General features: G+C 47.3%; 1 protein-coding gene across 3 annotated transcripts in view; it reads right to left on the bottom strand.

Moving 5' to 3' along the window:
• The window catches only part of Ppp2r5e (protein phosphatase 2, regulatory subunit B', epsilon isoform), a 157348-nt gene that overhangs the window by 97763 nt on the left and 38417 nt on the right, over positions 1 to 21168 (bottom strand). The window lies entirely within an intron of this gene.

Here is a 21168-nt window from a genome sequence, read left to right as displayed (position 1 = left end):
TAAAATAAAATGGGGCGGCCAGAGACAGGGTGGAGAAAACGCAGTGAGGGGAAAACGCTTAGCGCAAAGCAGGACAGAGCCGCGAGACGGAGACGTGTCAGGAGAACGAGAACCTGCCACAGCAAGGTCAGGGCCGGCAGGTGGGTAAGAGTCCAGCCGCTCTCAAAGAAAGCCCCGACGTGGTAAGACGCCCAGGCAGCTCTCACGGGGGTCCACGCAGTGCCTGACGAAATCAAAGGAACGGAACAGGCCTGGCTGAGATTTGGTTTCCGGGAGGGTAAGAGAAAGAGTGGAGGGAAAAGGGACAAAGTAAAGGAGAGAGTGAAGTCTACTCAAGACTTTAGAAGTTTTAAAAAGACATTTTATTTTACTATTAAACTTTAGTTACCAAAAACTTGTATTAGAAAAGCGAAGGTGAGGGATGAGGTGTAGCTCAGTGGTAGAGAGCATGTTTAGCAGGTTCAAGGTCCCGGGTTCAAGTCCCAGTGCACGCACATGCACTACACACACGTACACATGAAAGGAAGGGTGAGGACAGACAGGCAAAAGGTGAAAGGACGGAGTCTGCACTAATTCCAGATGCAGTGAAAACCAGCGAGGCCTGACAGGGAGACACAGCACCAGATGTGGACTCTGCTTGCCAGAAGCAGAATGAGTGAAAAACGGGGCCAGGTAAGCAGCAGGGGACCCCCAAGGAGACTACTGTTACACAGAAAGCTACTGGCAAACGTCACAAAGCTTCAAGGCAAACTGGACAGCCTAGAGACCTGTACAGGAAGCGGAACCAACTCCAGCTGCTGAAGGAAGCTGTTCTGAGGAGGAGGCACGGAGGGAAAGGGCACAGAAGGGGTCAGAGGCGCCGTGCTGCTCTGAGCAGCTGGGTGAACAGAGGAGTCACAGCAGGGGACGTGGCTGGGGAGTCAGGCGTTTCACTGAGGATGTGTTAAACGGAGACAGGTAGGAGACACAGGTGTGTACCTGTACGGAGGCGGCCAGTCAGTCATCACACGTGCACGCACAGCTTGAGGGTCGGAAGCAGAGACACGTGGACGCCAACAGGGAGGGCTGGAGGACATGGCCCTGGTGGGCGCTGCAGAGCTGAGCAGAGGGAGCCCCGGAGGACTCCACCACAGGCGGAGAAGAGGGCGGAAAGCCAGAGTGAGAAGCAGCAGCTCCAGGTGAGACAGAGCCCCAGGCAGTGCCGCAGAAGCCAAGGGAAGTACGTTTACACAAGCACGGCGGGCACAGGGGTCTGCAACTGGCGGTGGCCCCGACAAGAGTAACTTCAGTGAAGCAGTGGTGACAACAGCTCTCTGTCCAGCCCAGATGTCCACAACGAAGGGCTCTGAGCAGGACGCGCCGTCGCTCTCAGCTCTGCTGGGCAAAGCCTTGGGGACACACAGTGTTTCGCGCACAGGCTGGGGGGCGAGAGAGAGGTACCCACCTGCTCCAGGCGGCGGAGGCCGAGAGCACAGGGAGCCACCGACAGTCGTCAGGAGGGGGTCGAGGCACAAGGGGGACTCTGCATCTGCCTCCAATACACTGTGCTCAAATTTCAAGATCGGCGTACACTTTCACCGATCAAAGCCTAAGAACACTTATAAATTACAGTTTACTTTTTCTTCATTTGGGATGGGGACCTAGATGTTCACTACATCACTGTTTCTTTGTGTCTTCTAACTGGTTTACCAAAATTATTTTCAACCTTCCAACTTGGGTAACAAATTCAAGAGTGACAATTTTAAGAGGAAAACTACAACAGCAAAGAAAAAATGTTTCTAAGTGTGGGGTCACAGAAACTACTGCATTAAATGTTTAAAGAAAGAAAAACTACCTTCAAGGGGTTTTTTAAATTTTTGTTTGTTTGTTTGTTTTTCTGTTTTTTTCCGGTACCGGGAACCGAACTCACAACCTTGCGCTTGCCAGGCAGGCGCTTTTGCCGCTGAGCTAAATCCCCAGCCCCTTTAAATATTTATGATAAAATAAAATAAAATGGAAGACACAGGTTGTAATAGCATGCATTCATTCCTTATTAAAAGAGAAAAAAATTTCCATCCAAAACACGTAGGTCCTATAATTTTATCCTACAGGAAAGTCAAGCCAAGAGGGAAACAGCCAACATCCAAAGGCAAGTTTAAGGTAGAAACTCTGATGAACGCTTAAGTATGGTTCACGCACAGGACGGCTGTCATACTCGTGGCCACATGCCCAGGCTTATATACATAACCTTTCAGTGCAATTAGTCGTCAAAAAGCCCAGCAGAGATTTGAAACCCCGCCGCTAAGGGATACGCGAACATGAACTGCAGCGGAAGGGACAGTGCTCTTGTAGCCGGGCCTGGGGGTGCAGGCCTGCAATGCCGCTGAAATCTTGCACTTGTCACTGATGAAAGTGAATAAACAAAAAATTAAAGTGGTGAACACAAGCTGGAGTCCAGCACACCCTCAACACCCTGCATCTGAAAATAGGGCGCAAATTGACATTTGCACATATCCAAAAGATCTTCAAATCACTCTCAAAAAACATTATTTCATACAATGATCCTAACAGCCCTGAAAAGTAGCTAACCAACCCTGACTAGATGTGGCAGTCACCCTGCAACTGAGGAACCTGAATTACACCAAACACGCATGATTTGCTAAAAAGTATACACAATTTTGTAAGGAACCAAGACAAGTCTCCTTCCCTCCCTCCCTCCCGTTCTCCTCTCTCTCCTCTATCTGCAGTACTGGGGTTGGATCCTGGAGTCTTTGCACTCAGCCATATCCCCAGCCAATTTTTTTTTTTTTTGAGACAGAGTCTCATTAAGTCACCCAGACCGGGCTTGAACCTGTGGTCATCCTGCCTCAGCCTGCCAGAGCACAGGGATTACAGGCCTGCACCACCAGGCCCAGCTACAAGACCACTGTCCCTTCCACTGAAGTTTATGTTCATGTATCCCTTAGCAACGGGGTTTCAAATCTCTGCTGGAAAGAGCTCAAATATTACATGCCGGGCAGGGGATTTAGCTCAGCGGCACAGCACCTTCCTGGCAAGTGCGAGGTCATGAGTTCGATTCCCAGTACTGGAAAAAAAAAAAAATTACATGCATACTCTGACTTTTAAACCAGGCTCAGCTACCCTGCAGCATCTGGTGCCCTAGCACACTGATGTGCCACGACAAAGCCAACTCGGACAGCTCGTTCATCAGGTCACTGTGCTACATCCCAATGTGCATGCAGAATTCTCCACCGGCCGCAGTCACCCAGCTCCCCTCGTCCTTAGAATTTCAGGTGCTTTCAAACCCTGAACAGCCACTGGTCATCAAATAATCTATGAAGTACTCGCTCATGACACTCATGCAAGTAAGATCATATATTTAACACAAACTTAACTAAATAAGCTGTTTTACTCTAACCAACCAGTGTCCACTAATAGCTGAAAATTAAATGAGTCCCTTGGACTGTAAAGTATGACTATTTGTTTTATGACTTTGTTAAAACACACACACACACACACACACACACACACACACACAAATACATTTCCATTTTAAAACGGCACTGACAAGAACTAAATCTTTTCCCCATTCCCACTTAATTAGTGGGCTATTCTCAAAAGTATTCTTTCATAAAGGCCACAATATCTACTAAATATGTGAATCACAGCTATGAAATATCATCAAATCGGCAGCATCTTATACAGAATACCATTCTCATTTAAAAATTAAGACAGCACACAAGAACACGATTTCACATCTGCTTCAGCCAAACTTACTATATCGTCTATAAGCAAATTCAGACCACAATACTATTCAACAGGACAAATAACTACCACTTAGTGAGTACTCAACACGTCAGGAAGCACCAACCTGCCTCTAAAACAGGTACCAGCAGCTAACATACTGAACCTTTACAATGAGCCCAGCAATGTCCTGTGGGTTATGAGCTCTACACATGGAGACACCCAGACCAGAGAGACCAAGTTTTTACCCCAGGTCACAATGGCAGCTAGAGAAACCTGGCACCAAGCCCCTGTGAAATGGGCTTGTTCAAGAAGAGCACTGAGACCCGCCCCTGGCACGGACAAATCCTCCATAAACACTGGCACTGTTCCCAGTCCCACCTGAACTTCATGACTACCACATAACATGAACACTGTGAAAAAAGGAGAAAAGCAAGAGAAAGTGGAGAGGCGAGAAGGAAATTAGTCAGGAGAAAATATTCCAGAACAAAAATAAAGCCAAAGCCTGGAGAAAGAAGGCCTCAAATGTCATTTTAATCTGTGTTAAAACGCTTTTTCCACCAGTCGTGGTGGTGCACGCCTGTAATCCCAGCATTTGGGAGGCTGAGGCAGGAGGATCGTTGCGAGTTCAAGGCCAGCCTGGGCTACAAAGTGAGCTCAAGGCCAGCCTGAATTGCACAGTGAGACCCTGTCTCAAGATTTAAAAAACACTGGGGATGCAGCTCAGTGCAAAGGTCAAGGGCTCAACCCCAGAACCAATCAACCGAGCACGAAAGGACAGAGGTCCTCCATCTAGAACGAACACACACAGGAATGCTTTCCACAGAGGTCTGCTTTGTTTTCTTCTGTAAATACTGAAATATACTCAAAAGCACCACATAGTAACTCCTCATGTGCCCACCCCAGCTTCAGTGATTATCAATTTTCGCCAGTTTGACACATCTCCAAAGCCCCGATTTTCTGAGGGTGCTGCCGAAAGCCTGCCCCGCTGACAAGGGGTCCGAGGCTGAGCTGGGCGCGCTCCCCCTCAGCGCCTCCCCCAAACTCCCTTCCCGCCTTACCAGGCAGAGGCGGCGGCTGCTCCCTGACCACAGAGCCAGCGGAGGGGATGAGCAGCTAACAACGGCCCACACTGCTGCCAACTAGTAGTTCCTTCGCTTTCACAAACTGGAAAAGGGCCTCGTGAGAGGTCACAAAACGAATTTTTCATGACAGATTGATTTTTGACATAAAACTCAGAAACTGGTCAAAGGACGGAGTGACACAGCTGTAACAGAATTCTTCCTTTCACTTATGTGAAGACTTTTGCTTTTTTTGAGACAGGATCTTGCTATATAACCCAGGCTGGCTTTAAACTCACTACCCAGGCCGTCCTCCAACTCGCTGCAACCCTCCTGCCTCAGCCTGCCTCAATACGCGCACCACCACACCCTGCAGAAGATTTGTCAGTGCTTTGTCCCTGCAAAGGGGCAAGGCAGCAGAGGGGTGAGGCTGAACCTGGCCTCTGGCAATAACTAACACACACTCACTTACGAAGAGCTCATTGAAAAAGTACAGGCCTGTCCTCTCATTAAACATACACTTCCAATGAACTCCTAATATTTATTTTTAACATTTATCAAAATGTGCAGTGCCTTTCTATTGAATGCTGTGGCAGGGGTGAGTAGCTGTATTTCTACAATGAATTAATATACAGCCTTGTGGGCACAACATTTTTTTTTCACATTAAATTGATTTTCTTTTTAAAAGGGAAGCATAAAAATATGGCTTTTAAGCCTGAAAAATAGGGGCTGGTGATACAGTTCAGCAGCACAGAGCCTGCCTGGGAAGTGCAAGGTCCTGTGCTTGATTCCTAGTACAAAAAAAAGCCTATGGTCAGCAAGACTACAACAATATACTTTTTTTTCCTGGTAAATTTTTGCAGAAATATAACTTTAAGAAATGAGCAAAGGAGCTCAGCCTGGTGGCGCACACCTGTAATCCCAGCACTCCAGAGGCTGACACAGGAGGATCGCTGCAACTTCGAGACCAGCCTGGGCTACAAAATGAGCTCAAGGCCAGCCTGAACTGCACAGTGAAACATTGTCTCAAAAAGACAAAAAAAAAAAGACATGAGCAGAGGACTTGTTCAGCCAGGCACAGGAGCACACGCCTGTAAACCCAGCATTTGGGAAGCTAAGACAGCGGGATTGCTGTGGGTTTGAGGCCAGCTGGGCTATGTAGTGAGAACTTGTCCCCTAAAAAAAACAACAAAAAAGGACTTGTTCCTTTTGTAGGATGATAGCAGACAACGAATTGCTGTCTATAAATTCCCCGTTAGTTAGGCACACAAGAGTAATAAAGCAGTTTAATCCTTAAGTATCCATGTTTATAATACACAGGAAATGGCACACTGTGTAACTATCTAACCACTTTAGAGAAAGTTTTAAATCAACATAAAACACACTGTCTTACAAAATTCTTCCAAGCAGATACAAGCAAAATGTTTGAAAAGCGCTGTCACGGACCCGTGTGATTTTGGACTCCGTATCGATGGCCTTCTGGAAGCACAAGTTTGGGGGAGATGGTTCCTCAGTAACTTAGCTGTTGAGTTTTGGCTTACAGAAGAAAGGAGGGTAATTCCAGTGTGCAATGAAACATCTTGTAGACAAAGACATCTGAAACCAATAGAGTACACCAGACCTTTACAAAAGGGAGGCTATCTGAATGCATAACAATCCTAAAAAGTCACTCAGGAGGCTGAGGCAGGAGGATCGCTGTAGGTATGAATTCGAGGCCAGCCTGGGCCACAAAGTGGAGTTCAAGGCCAGCCCTTGAAACAATGTCAAAAATAAACCAAAAAAATCCTAAAAGGTATTTAATTATATTTACTTCTAAATCCTAAACAAACGGCACCAGCAGACACCCCACAGGAAGTCTAACAGAATAAACTGTTCACCCCCAAACTGACCTAATGACTACTGTCGGCTGGGTCTGGACACAGGCAACAGAAAGAATATTACGCAGTATGCTAGAAAGGGACACGCACAATGAAGGAGAAAAGGCAGGGACAGGAAAGGAAATGCGACGGGGCGGGCGGGGCGGGGCGGGGCAACAGCCACCTGCCAAGCGGACCTCAGGGGACCGCGGAGGAGACACTTCGCGCAGCCTCCAAGAGGGGGTCAGAGCCCGCTGCCTGGGAGCCGAAGTGGGCAGAAGCACAGGAGGAAGACGAAGGGTCCCGGGCCAGAGGCGGGCAGGAGCCCCGTGCAGCGCGCCGGGCAGAGGCCCCGGGTGCCAGCGCTCTAGGCAGCACTGCCCGGGACGCGGGCCAAGGGAGGAGAGCAAGCGGGCTCCCGCGAGCACGGGAGGACCCAGAGCGGCGCAGGGCGGAGAGAAGTGCTGAAGCTGCCCCGTCCTGCAAGTCCTCCACCTTTTCTCCGGCTAGTGAAAGGTCCGGAGCGCTTTAAAAGCACTGTGCTGGCACCACAAAGTTCATTTTTTACGGCCTAATATTTCAGTAATCTGCAGTGCATGAGTGCACGCCAATGAACTCTTTCACAATTTACAGGACCCCTAAGCTGCCGAGAAGAACTGCCACCGGCACCCAGCAGGTCTGCTCCCCCTCGTCAGAAGCCGCGCTGCGGCGATCCACCTGGAATACGGCACCTCTGACTTCCAAACACAGAGCTCTCCCCTGAGCAACTAATTATATCCAAATTCTGTAGTCGCTTCTTTTTCATAGACAGGGCCTCACTGTACAGTGCAGGCTGGCCTTGCGTTCACTGTGTAACCCAGACCGGCCCCGAACTCAGTGATCCTCCTGCCTCAGCCTCCCAGGTGTTGGGATTACAGGCGGATTACAGGCCTGTGCCACCATGCCCAGCAACAGTCACTTGTTCCGTTTTTCATCTGCCCTCCTTTCACTACGGTAAATGTTCTACCCAAATTAAGCATCAGTTTCTTCTGTACAACACTGGCCTGCTCTCTCAGATTCAGATAAGAACTGGTACTTCTTTATAAAGAAAAAGATACTGGCAACAAGGTTAACTACAAAGTGTTAATGTCCTCTTCTCTGTTCCTACAACTTTTTCAAGTAGGAAAAAAAATGAAAAAGTCTACAGGTGTTTCCATTTCTAGTAAAATAACAATTAAAGTTATTGTCTACATTGCTATAAGACACCGGCAAAACTGACAGAGAAGCCCTGCAGGCGGCGTCTCTGAAACGTGCGCCCGTCCACTCAGCCTCCCTCCCCAGAGTCCCTTGACCTTTTGCTTACGCTCTTCCTTCTTCTCTGCCTCCCAACTTGGCCTCACTCAAGCACCCAACACACGCAGACTCCTCCCGGAACCTCCGTATCAGGAATCGACTTTTCTCACGACGGTTTCGTGAATGGGTACAGGCACAAACCCCACAGGTTCATGAACAAATTCCCAAAGAACAGTCTTCCAGGTAAACAAACGCAGAGATCTACCGCACAAACGGGCCAAATTCGGCAGTCTTATTCTGAGGAGTCTGCTGAACTGCACATGCCTCGGGCAGAGTCCCAGCGCACAGGCAGAGGCCCTGCTCTCCTTTTGCCTTTCCTGTCCCACTGCTGCTCTCCTGATCTTCCTTCCCACAATCCCATGGAAGCTTTGAGCTTCAGCAAAATGTTGCCTGTGGCTCAGTGAAAACACCCCACACGGGGCTGGGGAGGTAGCTCAGCGGCACAGCACCTGCCTGGCAAGCGCAAGGTCATGAGTTTGATTCCCAGTACTGGAGAAAAAAAAACAAAAACAAACAAACAAAAAAAAAACACCCCACACAGTAAGCCAGGTACATTGCCGGGCGTGGTGTTGCATGCCTATAATCCCAGCACTCAGGAGGCTGAGGCAGGAGGATCGTTGCAAGTACAAAACCAGCCTGGGCTACAAAGTGAGCCCAAGGCCAGCCTGAACTGCATAGCGAGACCCTGCAAAAAAAAAAAAAAACAAAACAAAACAAAAAAAAAACCCAGGTGCATGCAGGCTCCTGTAATCCCAGCTACCCAAGAGGCTGAGGCAGGAAGATGACTGGAGTCCAGGAGTTTGAGGCCAAGCTGGACAGCACAGTAGGGCTCCTCCCGGAGAAAGAAGACCCAACACAGCCTTCACTTCACCGCACCCCTGGTCTGGCCACATGTGTCCTTCCCATCATCTCCCGAACCACCCCTAGATGCCCTTCTCAAACGGCCCTGAGGAGGGCTGCCCTGCCTGACTGTGCTGGCCCCGTGTGATTTCTCCCTTCTTTGCAGCTGCTGGGCACCTCACTCCAACCTCTTTTACAGTACTTAATCTCACAGTGGGATACAGTAGCATAAGCCCCCTTGTATCCCTGTGTACCAATCAGAGCAACATACAACACGAACAGAGTGAGCTGCCTCACACCCATGTTTCCGTAATGAACAACTTATTTTAAATACAACCACCCAGCCAGCCATGGTGGCGCCCGCCTGCAATCTCAGCACTCGGGAGGCTGAGGCAGGAGGATCAGTGCAAGTTCAAGATCAGCCTGGGCTACAAAGTGAGCTCAAGGCCAGCTTGAACTACACAGCAAGATCCCCATCGGAAAACAAAACAAAACAAAAATGAAATACAACTATTCACGCAACAGACACTGTGCCCAAGCCCCCTAATAACCACTGTTTTTCCACTTTAGAAAAACTCAGTTTATTTGTAGAGACAAGTAACACGAAGTCAGTATCCTACTATTTAACAAGTTGCCTCAGTATCTACATCAACTAAATGTATTACTTGGAAGTGAAAATAAACATTAGATCCAGCTGCTAAGACACTGAAAGACAATTGTATCACACTGCACCAGGCAAGCGGAGAGGAGCTGAGAGGGTTATCATCTCCCTGCCGCTCTGTCCAGCTCCTCTGCGTCTCTCCAGAGCTCCTCAGTGGCTCGGCCGGTCATGTCGGCAGACTGTGCGGCTTCCACGCAGTCATCTGGAGACGAATGTCAGATTACTGAAGAGCAGAGCAGGACACACAGTGGGGAGGCGGCCGGCGCCACGGGCGTGGGCGCTCTGAAACCCACCCGCAGGCGTCTGGAAAGCAATCCAGAGCCTACCGCAGAGGCCTGGTGAAGGGTTTAGTCCTTTCTATTTCACAAGTTGGTCTTTCAGCCGTCAAAACATCTTTAAACTGAACAAACTCGCTCAAGGTCAGCCTGAATTGCACAGTGAGACCCTGACTCAAAAAGACAAAAGACACACAAAAAAAAAAAAAAAACCTGAATAAACTCAAGTGCAAGCACGCAGTGTCAGAGAATCCATCCTGTTATTTCTAAAACTCAACAAGGTTTGCCCTCCAGAGCCCATCCCCCACCTTGGTGGCCTCAACGCAATGACCTCTGTCCACGACCCCTTCAGGCTCAGTCCACACACTCTGCTCAGGTTACTGCGATCGCTATTTCATTACGCTAGGCTCAAGGTTTCCTAATGTCCTCCACATGTACCATGCCTTCCCTTGTGGCTCCAAAGTACTAAATGGCACTAAAGATAATAAAAGGGAAGCATGTTTCAAATTGCACAGTATTATATCCTCATTTATTTATATCTTTTGGGGGCGCTGTTTTGAGACAGGGTCTCACCATATAGGGCAGGCTGGCCTTGAACTCACAGCGATCCTCCCGCCTCAGCCTCCTGACTGCTGGGATTACAGGCACGTGCCAGCATGCCTGGCATCTGCATTTATTTCTACTATTCAGTCTCATCACCACCATCTCAACCTTCACCCCTACTTGGGACGATTGCTTCCCAATTCTGTGAAACCAAAGGACCCTGTCTGCCACATACCAGGCATTTAACAGATAATTTGGTGAATGCTTTTAAGAGAGGCTCATAGGCTCTCTTCATTTCTTTAAAAAAAATTTTTAAACCCCCCAAAGGCTTTCGTTAAAACTGTCATGGAACTGTATGACCAAAAAGACCTAAAGAACTCAATCAATACTAATTTCTGATTTTACAGATGAAATAATGGAAACTCACAGATGTTAACTGATTTACCCAAAATCATACAGATGATTAACAAAAGAACCAAAGTTAGAATTCAGGTCTTAAAACCTTTTCACTTCTTCTGTACTACTGGTGGTGCTGGGTTTTCTTTAACTTCACTGTTTTGTTTTTTTTTTTCATGATATGTGGGGGGGGGGGGTACTTCTGATGATAAAAACAAGAACTCACCACAAAACACCAGGAAGGTAAAACATGCGCACAAAAAATTGACCCACTGTTCCAATGTTGCTACCTCTCAGGTTCCCCAACTAATACTAACTGTATTTGTCCCAAATCTTACTGAAGTTCAAACCCAATGCAGTCTTATCTTAAGCCATCGATGAAAGGACAGCCCATTTTCCCCTTCGAGAATTACACAGCATCACACTCAGGTTAGTCATCAAACACCAAAATTCTTAACTTTAGTGCTCAATAGACTTCTTGGTGACACTGACGTTTTTTCAGAGTAAGTTACAATTCATTTCAGGAACAGTCACTTTCCTTTCCTATAAGGGGATGGTTTTCTCAGTCACTCACTTTTTTCCTCTGTTTGGGCTCTTTGAGACAGGGTCTCACTATGCAGTTCAGGCTGGCCTTGAGCTCACTTTGTAGCCCAGGCCGGTCTTGAAATTGCGGCAATCCTCCTGCCTCAGCCTCCCAAGTACTAGGATTACAGGCGTGTGCCACCACGCCCAGCTTACTCACTTAAAAAAAAATATACATCGGTACAAATACACGGATGCTTAGGTCAGTATGTGCCACCAATCACAACGCTGAAACACAGCATGTTGAGTATTTCAGACAAGAACAGCTGTGATTATCAAAATCAAACATACACTTTTCCTCAGTCAGGCGTGTCTTAGTGTACGAGCACCTTTCCCTGAACATCCTGCAATTCCTTCCAAGTGGACACAAGCAAACAAGATTCTCCTGTCCACCATGGCAGCCCACACCTAACTACTGAGCACTTGAAATATGATTGCTTCTAATGTGAGATGCGCTATAAAACTAACATGCAAGGGACACAGCACTAAAAAAGGAATGTTAAAAAAACCAATCACTCCGTTTTTGTACAAGGTGCACGCTGAAATGGCAGGGCCGTCGGTCTCCCGAACCCACGGGTTTGGCACGCAGCACTCAGGCCACACACAAACCCTGCGCCACTTTACTCAAGGCCCTCGAGCGCCCGCGGACGGGGCACCTGCGGGAAGACGGGAGAACGCGTCTCCCTCCAACGCCAAGGAACTGAGCTCTGGACACAGCGGGTTAAAGTGTATTATCAAAGTAATTTCATCGCCGTTCTTTAACCTGGCCAGTAGCGAATTCAAAATCACTCATGTGGCTGGCAGTTGTGCCTCGCGTCACATTTTCACTGAGAAGGACTCGTCTACGCTGACGGAAGAAACCAAGGCGACAAAGAGGACGAAGCAGGAAGCAGGAAACGTCCGTCCCTCTGCCCTGGACCACCGCAGAAACTGTCTCCTCTGTGGTCGCACTGGGAGACCGTTCTCTGGTCTCCGGGCACACAGCCCACAGCTTACCAGCTCTGAGCAGGATTTCAAGTCCAGCCGAAGTAAACAGCACACTGAACTCTCACACCCTCACACAGGACTCATACGCTAACCTAAACCTCAACTGTCTTGGAAAAGGAAGGAAGAAGGAAGGATATGCCTTCTTTCCCAGGACAAGAGCTTGCCTCTTATTCCAAAAGAAACTAACTTCACGGGACTCTGCTCCTTCAGTTTCTTCCCCAAAGTTCCTGTTTCTCTCCTACACAATGGCTGATGGAAAGACTTCCACTAAATAAGCAAAATTCTCTGGGCATGGTGGCACACGCCTGTAATTCCAGCACTCAGAAGGCTGAGGCAGGAGGATCGTTGCAAGTTTGAGGCCAGCCTGGGCTACAAAGTAAGTTCAAGACCAGCCTGAACTACACAGTGAGAATCTGTCTCAAAAAGACAAAAATAAAATAAAGTCAAATAAAATAAAATAAAATAAGCAAGCAAAATTCCATGTTATTATGGTCTTGGAGCCTCTTGTGAAGATTTTACAAGAGTCAAATGTGTTTAAATTAACCCCGTGGAAAGAATCTGGCATTTTAAAAGTCTCTGATGACTCAAAACATTCTTTTGGATTCTCCCAGCCTTTTCGCCAGAAATGCACTTCAGACAGCCATACCACTTAAGATCTCTCTTGCGCTGGCCCTGGTCAGGAACAAAGGTGAAGTATGAAGTGAGAGTGGTTACTTCGGGCTCTCCTTCGTCACCGAGTGCTTTGTTTCTGTCTGAAGGGGTTCTGGGGACGGGGTGAAAGGGGCCCTTGTTTGATTTTGTTTCAGGATCAGGTAAAGTATATTCTGCACTTGAAGGAAGAGGTATTTACTAGCCAAGTAATGACCGCCAACTCTTCCAGTCCAGAAATTACCAACAGCCTTACCAAAACCCCAAAGCTGGGTCTTTAGATGACTTCTGTAGCCTCAGACAAGCTCCAGCTAGCTCTACCAGCCCCTCTCTATCTCTGGACAAAATATTTAAAGAGAGAGTAAGGCAGCCAACATTAGTCAGACAATGCGGGAAACCAAGGGTAGCCAGCCACTCTGTACCAAAAGTCGTCCACTGCGTAGCCAGCCACAAGAAATGGAGAAGAGGTGTAGGTAAAGGAATCACAGCGTTCCTCTGTACTCGAGCGGGGTACGTTAGCTTCCTGTCACCGGGACAAACCCCTGAGATAACCATCCCATCAAGAGACAAGGTTAACTCTGCCTCACGGTTTCTGGGGCTCCAGCCCACAGCCAATTGGCCCGCTGCTCCGGCCAGGGGAGGGAGACAGCACAGCACCAAGACAGCATACGCCAGGGGAGACACATTCACTCCTGAGCCAGGAAGCAAAGAAGACAGAAGAGCAGGGTTGGGGTCCCACTATCGCCTTCAGGTGTGCAACCAATGACCTAAAGACCTCCCGCGAAGCCCCACCTGCGAACGGCACTCTGGGAAATGAGCCTTTAACATATGGGCCTTGAGAACATGTCAGATCCAAAGCAGCATACAGCAAGAGCTTCTCAATCCCGGCACTGCTGATGTACCGGATCACAGTCGCGGAGGGCTGTTCTGTGAACTGTCGTCCTATGCAGTCCTATCCCTGCCTCTCTGCCCCCCAAACTGTCTATGCACCCATCCCTCTGCCTCAAACTGACCGGGTGTCGTAACAAAAAGCCCTCCAGGTGTTGCCAAAGGGCCCCTAGGGGACAAAAGCACCCCTAGTTGAGAACTGCTGTTACAGAGCAAAAGCACCTGAAAACAATCAAATGGTCAAATGAAAGCCAGTTTACCTTGTATCCAGGGTAACAACCTGTACTCAGGCAATTGGTCTGACACCATGGTAAGAAATACTTCTACAACATTTCTGGTATTCCCAACACAAAGGATAATCGCTTAACACTCCAGGGATAGTACCCAGGCAAGCTGCAAATACACAGGGTTCTTCAACTACAGTGGAAGGGGTACTACCTGACCCACTAATTCAGTTTGTAAACTTACCTTCTTTTAAATCAAACTACCCAACAGTGATAGTCAACTACCCAGAAAAGACAATGTTCCCACACCTAGCGTCAGTTACTATCTGTATACATAATCTACACACTTTTGTTTTCAGTACAGGGAATGAACCCAGAACCTTCACAATGAGCTACATCTCCAGGTAATTTTTATTGTTTATTTTGAGACAGAGTCTTACTAAACTGCTAAACTGCCTGAGCTGGGCTTGAACTTATGATCCTCTTGCATCTGTCTCCCAGAGCTCTGAGATTATAGGCATGTATCACCATGGAGAGCTAAAAATATAATTTTTTGGTTTTTTTTTTTTTATCTTTTCAAAACAGGGTCTTGCTGTGCAGTTCAGGCTGGCCTTGAGCTCACTTTGTAGCCTACGCTAGTCTTGAACTTGCAATCATCCTCCTGTCTCAGCCTCCCAAGTGCTGGGATTACAGACAGGCTCTAAAAATATAATTTTAAAATAAAAATTAGATACTATTTTCTGGCTCAGCCAAGCAGCAAAAGTTAACAGGCCTGAGAGCTGGGTATGGTGGTGCACACCTGCAGTCTCAGTTCTCAAGAGGCTGAGGCAGGAGAGTCTCTGAGAGTTCCAGGGAAGCCTGGGCTACGTAGTGAGTTCAAGGCCATCTTGAACTATCTGAACTACCTAGTGAGGACATGTCTCAAAAAAAACAAAAAACAGGGCTGGGAGCATTAGGTGTCAGCCTGACTGCAGGAGAAATGCGTGCTCAAATGGACCCTTTGCTAGCAGCGTTAGCTGCTGCTTATACTTTGGCAGCACCTACTCATTATTTTAGAGTCAGAATTCCATTTCTAGGAATTTATCCCAGACATCCTCCCTTTAGCACATAAAGAAATGTCACCACAGCAATAAACTGGAAATGACCCCAAGTGTTACATAAATAAGAAAATGATTTTGAATAAGGGACTGTAGATTCACACCTTGAGAAACTGTACAGCTCTCTGTTAAATAGATAAGAGTATGACAAACTTTTATGTTGGAAATAAAATGTCCATAGAAATAGTTATAGTAAAGACTATGGTTTTATTTTTGTAAAAACAAACATAAAGAAAAAATCTGAAAGAATATATACTAACTTGTTTTCACTAACTGACAAACATCTATTTACAGTATTTTTCAGGACTCAAACATTACACTGATTTTTTTTTTGTACCGGGAATCAAACTCAGGACCTTGTGCTTGCCAGGCAGGCGCCCTGCCACTGAGCTATATCCCCACCCCCAAACGTTATACTTGAGAAGGCCTTTGTTTTTCAGATTTAAGTCTTAAAACTCTGTAAATGGCACTACTTTTATAAATCAAGCTTCCTGGGTTATTCTATGCATACCCTGGGGTAGAACGATGTTCACTATTTATCTGACATTATGCCACAGTGTGGAGCCTGGGGAGTAATTAACTTTGCCAAACGAACCTCTCAGAGTTAGAACTTACCCTGCTGCCCTCTAGAACTGCAGAGCTAAGAACAAATACAGAAAGAACTAGAAGAACATTTGTTTTTTATAAATGCTCAATAAAATATTTGATTTGTAATTTGATCCAGCAGAATCTTACCACGTGAAGTCAAATTTAAATGATTCTGAATTTTCCTTTCCAATGTATGGATCTAAAATATCAAAACTGATGTGCCGTTCATTCTACACAAATCTTGAGCGAATAACCAGAGTCAAGTGTTTGAAAGACTGACAAAACTGACAATAAAAATTAAAGTCTCAACTCTAGATTTAGAATTAAAAAGTATTTTGTATGGGTGCACAGCAAAAAAAAAAAAGGCAGATTTTCAAAAAATGTTCTGGTTCTAAAATACACAGGCAGACATACTTCAAAACAAAATGTCAGGCGCTCACCACGGCAGCAACGGCCTTTAAGCCACCCAGGCCCTCCCTCCCCCAGCTCTCGCCGGCTTATCTGCTTTCAAACCAACAACGTTCTAAGCTGCTAAAAATACACCATCTCTACTCCCTCCCAGCTTCGGTTTTCCTATTTTTCCATGACAATTTGACCTTTATTCAAGCAGTTCTCACCAAAAACACACAATACCCATCGGGCGCCATTGCTAAACACTTGGCGTACAAAGGCAGAAATGTATACTTTCCTGTGAAAGAAGAGGGCAAAAGAATTCTGAAGGTTTCTAGCCACTGAGAACCCTGGACCTAACTAAAGCCTGGCTCCAAGGAATTTCATAAAACGGGGCTCCCCTGCCAAAGACCAGTCTTCTCTTCCCTAACCAGGAGCACCTTCTCTCGGTTAACCACGCATCCCCTCCTGAGGGCGGTGGCGACACACAGGAGCCTGCTCCGCGTGGGCCAGGAGCTGGAGAGGTACCGCGAGGGTCACCACGGACAGGGAACGCGCGGCCCTGAGGCCGGAAACACACGTGGGACAGTGACGTCGCAGCCTCTCATTTCTCCACTGCTCAGTATTTCTTTGGTTACAAATATCGACAAATCTCACTTTCTTATTCACTTAAAAGACGGCACATCTGGCATTTGGTAAACCGGGCAGTAAGTGAGCTCAGTTTCTACAGCGTATGTCTTACATCAAGCACAACGCCGGCCGACTCAACCAAACCACCCACCCTATCGGAGCTGAAGTTACCATCTGTTATTTACTGTAACTAAGGCCCCTTTTATAGGTGGGGCAAGTTTTAAGGGCTTTTGTCAGAGTTTATTGTTTTTGTCTTGGGATGTTATACCTTAATTTTTTTTTTTTTAAAGACAAATAATATAGGGCTGGGGATTTAGCTCAGCGGCATAGCACCTGCCTGGCAAGCACAAGGTTGTGAGTTCGATTCCCCGTACCAGAAAAAAAACAGGGAAAAAAAAAAAAAAAAAAGACAAATAATGTGATCCTTATAATGTGAAAAAGTGAAAGTTGCTTAAGTTCTACTTATATCATCTAACATATGCCTGCTTTCAAACAAATGTACAAGATCAGTTGACTCAACCATTTCACCAGGTTCTTGGCAATTTTAGAGAAAAAGTTTCTGTTTTGGGGGGTCTTTGGGGGGTGGTTCTGAGACACAGTCTCACTATGTGGTTCAGACTGACCTTGACCTTACTATGCAGCCCAGGCAGGTCTCAAACTCACCGCAATCCTCCTGCCTCAGCCTCCTGTATGATGGGATTACAGGCATGCCCAACCATGCCTGGCGAGAAATGGTTTCTAGGCTTCATGTATACAAACCTTTGGACGATTTTAAGGTGTCCTTAGATCTTTATACAATAGTGATTGTCTCATTAATATCATTAAAGAAAATTCAACTATTTTTATAAATGCAGCAAATGCTTTTGATTAAACCTTTATTAATCCAAAGTCTCCGTATAATCTGACAAACACTAGTACACTTAGGCCCAAGGCCTGCTCTGTCTTTACTATGCAGTCGCAGATCTGTTCTGAATGACCGACCCCGTACAAAATCCTCGCATCCCTCTCCAGCTTCTGTCGCCCACAACTGGCCACCAATCAGGAAACGCACAGTGTGAACTGCCTAAGAAGTTCAAATAAATATTTGGAATCTTAAGTGCAAACTGTGTGTCAGGCACCAATCATTCCCCCCCACAAAACTGTAACTCTAAATTTAAAACCCAATACAGGAATTGACTTCATAAGTAATTTTTAAGAAAAGCTGGTCATAAAAAGGCCTCAAGAGCACAGTGACATGCAGGACTTGCCAGCTTCCCGTCTACCACCAGAGGGAAGGACACTTAATGCTGAGCTCCCCGCTTCCCACAGCATTTGGAACTGAACCCCTCAGTACAAGCGTGAAGTTCTCACAGGTCAGAGCTGCCCGAGAGAGACCTGCAGGGCAGAAAATGGTAAGAATTGAGGGAAGCCAGGCATGGTGGCGCACACCTGTAATCCCAGCACTCGGGAGGCTGAGGCAGGAGGATCACTGTAAGTTCGAGACCAGCCTGGGCTACAAAGTGAGCTCAAGGCCAACTTGAACTAAATAATGAGACCCTGTTTCATGGGCCAGGGATATGGCTCAGTGGCATAAGGGTTTGCCTGGCAAGCCTGAGGTCATGAGTTTGACTCCAGGTCTAAAAAAAAAAAAAAAGAAGTCGAGACCCTGTTTCAAAAAGACGAGGAAAAAAAAAAAAAAAAGGAGGGAAAAAAGGATTTCTGCAGCCTTCCCTTACTCATACACACAGAACCTCCAGAGCGGCTGGCAGCATCGTGTTTGCTACAAGAAATAAACCGATCAATCTCCCTTCCAGACAAGCCCCAAGAGACCATCGAGTCAATGTTCTAGTGCAACTGTCTCATCTGACAGATGAGCAAACGGGCCCAGGTCACGCGGCCGACTAGCAGCAAGTCCTACCCCAGACCTACAGATCCCCTCCTTCCTAGCTCAGGGTGTCCAGGGGTTTGTATGGTATTGTCCCTCTCACATGTTCTAATATGAACTTGAACGAATTACTGGGGAGGGCGGTGCTTGGGATCAAACCCAGGGCCTCCAGCACGCTTGGCAAGGCTGAAGCACTGAGCTACACCCCCCGCCTGTCTTCGGCACATGTCCAAGTTACACTTGCGCGTGCTGCAGGTCACCTAAATGGGCCTCCACAGTTCTCCCACCAGTGGAGGTGCTGGGACAGGTACGTTTTAGGCACTGTGAACTGTGCTTACAGGAATGCTCTTGCTAGATCTTGGAAGTCTACGGGAAATTAATGTTTTGTTTGTTTGTTTGTGTCTTTTTGAGACAGGGTCTCGCTATGCAGTTCAGGCTGGCCTTGAGCTCACTTTGTAGCCCAGGCTGGTTTCAAACTCGCGATGATCCTCCTGCCTCAGCCTCCCGATTGCTGGGACTACAGGCATGTGCCACCACACCCAGCTTAATGTGTTTTTTAAAAAATTAGCTTCAAAAGCAATTTTTTCTGAAAATGAATTTATTTAATCAAAGTGAAATTTGGTTTTCCAAAACCAATGCCCCGGATTTGCTTTGCCTTTAACTAAAGACGGATGCAGCATGTCTTATTCAAACAAACATACAAAGGTGCCAAATGAGGGCGCGTAATTCCCCGCAGTTCTTTCCACCAGAAAAACCTTTGTGACAGGGTATCATCGACAATGACTAAGTTCTAACCTCCGAATTTAGGGTGCGGACTGATGTGAGTGATTGTGTACGTTCTCGGAAGGCTAACTAGTAGCAACAGACACAACAGACATCAACACGCGAGAGCACAAAGTTCATCAATTAGGATACGACAGACCTTGGCGTAGCAAAGATTTATTTTACTCTGGCCGGAATCAGTACTAAGTGCCTTCCACATGTTAAGTCATTTATTCTCACAAACCTCTGTGCACATCCAATTATTACCCCCACTTTGCAAGTTAGGAGACCGAGGCAAAGACAAATCAAACGACAAATACACAGTCAGAGCCTGTAGGGAGAAAGCCTGCACTGAAGCCCAGGTACTGTCGCTCCATCGTCTGCACAGCAAATGTGCACAAGGTTCAAAGATAGTGGAAATTTTACGTGAAATGTTCCAAGCAGATAAATCTAAAGACACAGAAAACAGATCAGTGGCCGGCGGGGACAGAGGAGTGTAGAGTAATGCTAGTAACAGGTACAAGGTTTCTTCCTGACCTGGTAAAAATACCCTAAACTTAGACTGTGGTGGTGATGACGCCTCTCTGTGAAATACTAAACACGCAGTGGACAGCCCCGGACACGGCCTACCTCTCCCGGAGGCCGCTCTCCAACAGGGCGGTGGGACGCAGTCAGCACTGGGGGGTCGGCAGCAGGCAAACAGGAGATGATTAAATTGTACTAGGGGAAGCAGAATTCTGTTTCCAACTAGAAGTCTAAAATTATTTTTAAATAAACACTGTGTTTTTTGTGGGGTTTTGTTTTTTTTGTTTTTGTTTTAAAGAAAACCATCAGTGCCACATGAGGTGGACAACAGATCCGGGGCAGGAGCGCCGCCCTCCCTTCTCACACAGTAACCTCCCCCGGCTAAGCCCGGGAGCGAGAGCGAGAACACCCGTTCCTCTCACCCCTACCCCCCTACCCGGGCAGGCCCCGACGGACGGAATGTAACAAATGTGCTTCCAAGCACCAAACACCATCCTGAAGAAGGCTCAGTGTCACTGTGTGGGGATTTAATGAACTCACAAAGTATCAGAAACTCAGGAAACACCAGGCATGGTGATACACACCTGCAATCCCAGCACTTGGGAGGCTGAGGCAAGAGGATGGCGTAAATTTGAGGCCAGCCTGGGCTACATAGTGAGTTCAAGGTCAGCCTGCACTATGTAGCAAGACCTTGTCACCAAAAAACAAAACAACAACAACAAAAAACGAAACTCACAAAACACAGCAAGAAGGGGCTGGGGATTTAGCTCAGCGGCACAGCACCTGCCTGGCAAGCGCAAGGTCAGAAGTTCGATTCCTGGGGGGGGGGGGGTACACAGCAAGAGTAAATTGTTAATCCTTGGTGAACACTGCGTGCCGCACTGTTCTCAGTACTACTCATTAGCAGATCGCTCAATTCTCACAATAATCCACCAAGTCAGTCCTATCACTGCTACCCCGTTTCAGAGAAGCAGCAAATCATGGAGTAGCCAAAAGGCACATGCTGAGCTGGGGCGTGAACTTGACAGGGTCCTGCATCCACCATCTTGACCACTGGGGACTCTGCCTCTGCATGAGTCCGGGCTCCCCAGAACAAGAGACTCAATACAATACGCATCACCCACAAGACAGGCTTACAGCAGCCGCCTGCGGGTCAGCAGAGGGAGAACGCAAAAGGGCCTCTGCGAGACCGCCCAACACCCAGTCACACGAGGGGGACCTGGACAGTCCTGGTGGTCGCCAAAGGGTCTCCGGCCAGCGAGCCTGAGCCGGGAGGCTGAGGGGCTGTGCTGGAAG

Source organism: Chinchilla lanigera, unplaced genomic scaffold, assembly GCF_000276665.1.
Source record: "Chinchilla lanigera isolate Chin_1 unplaced genomic scaffold, ChiLan1.0 scaffold00065, whole genome shotgun sequence".
Lineage (NCBI taxonomy): Eukaryota > Metazoa > Chordata > Mammalia > Rodentia > Chinchillidae > Chinchilla > Chinchilla lanigera.
Note: the sequence above shows the minus strand (reverse complement) of the source record. Positions and strands in the feature narration are given on the sequence as shown.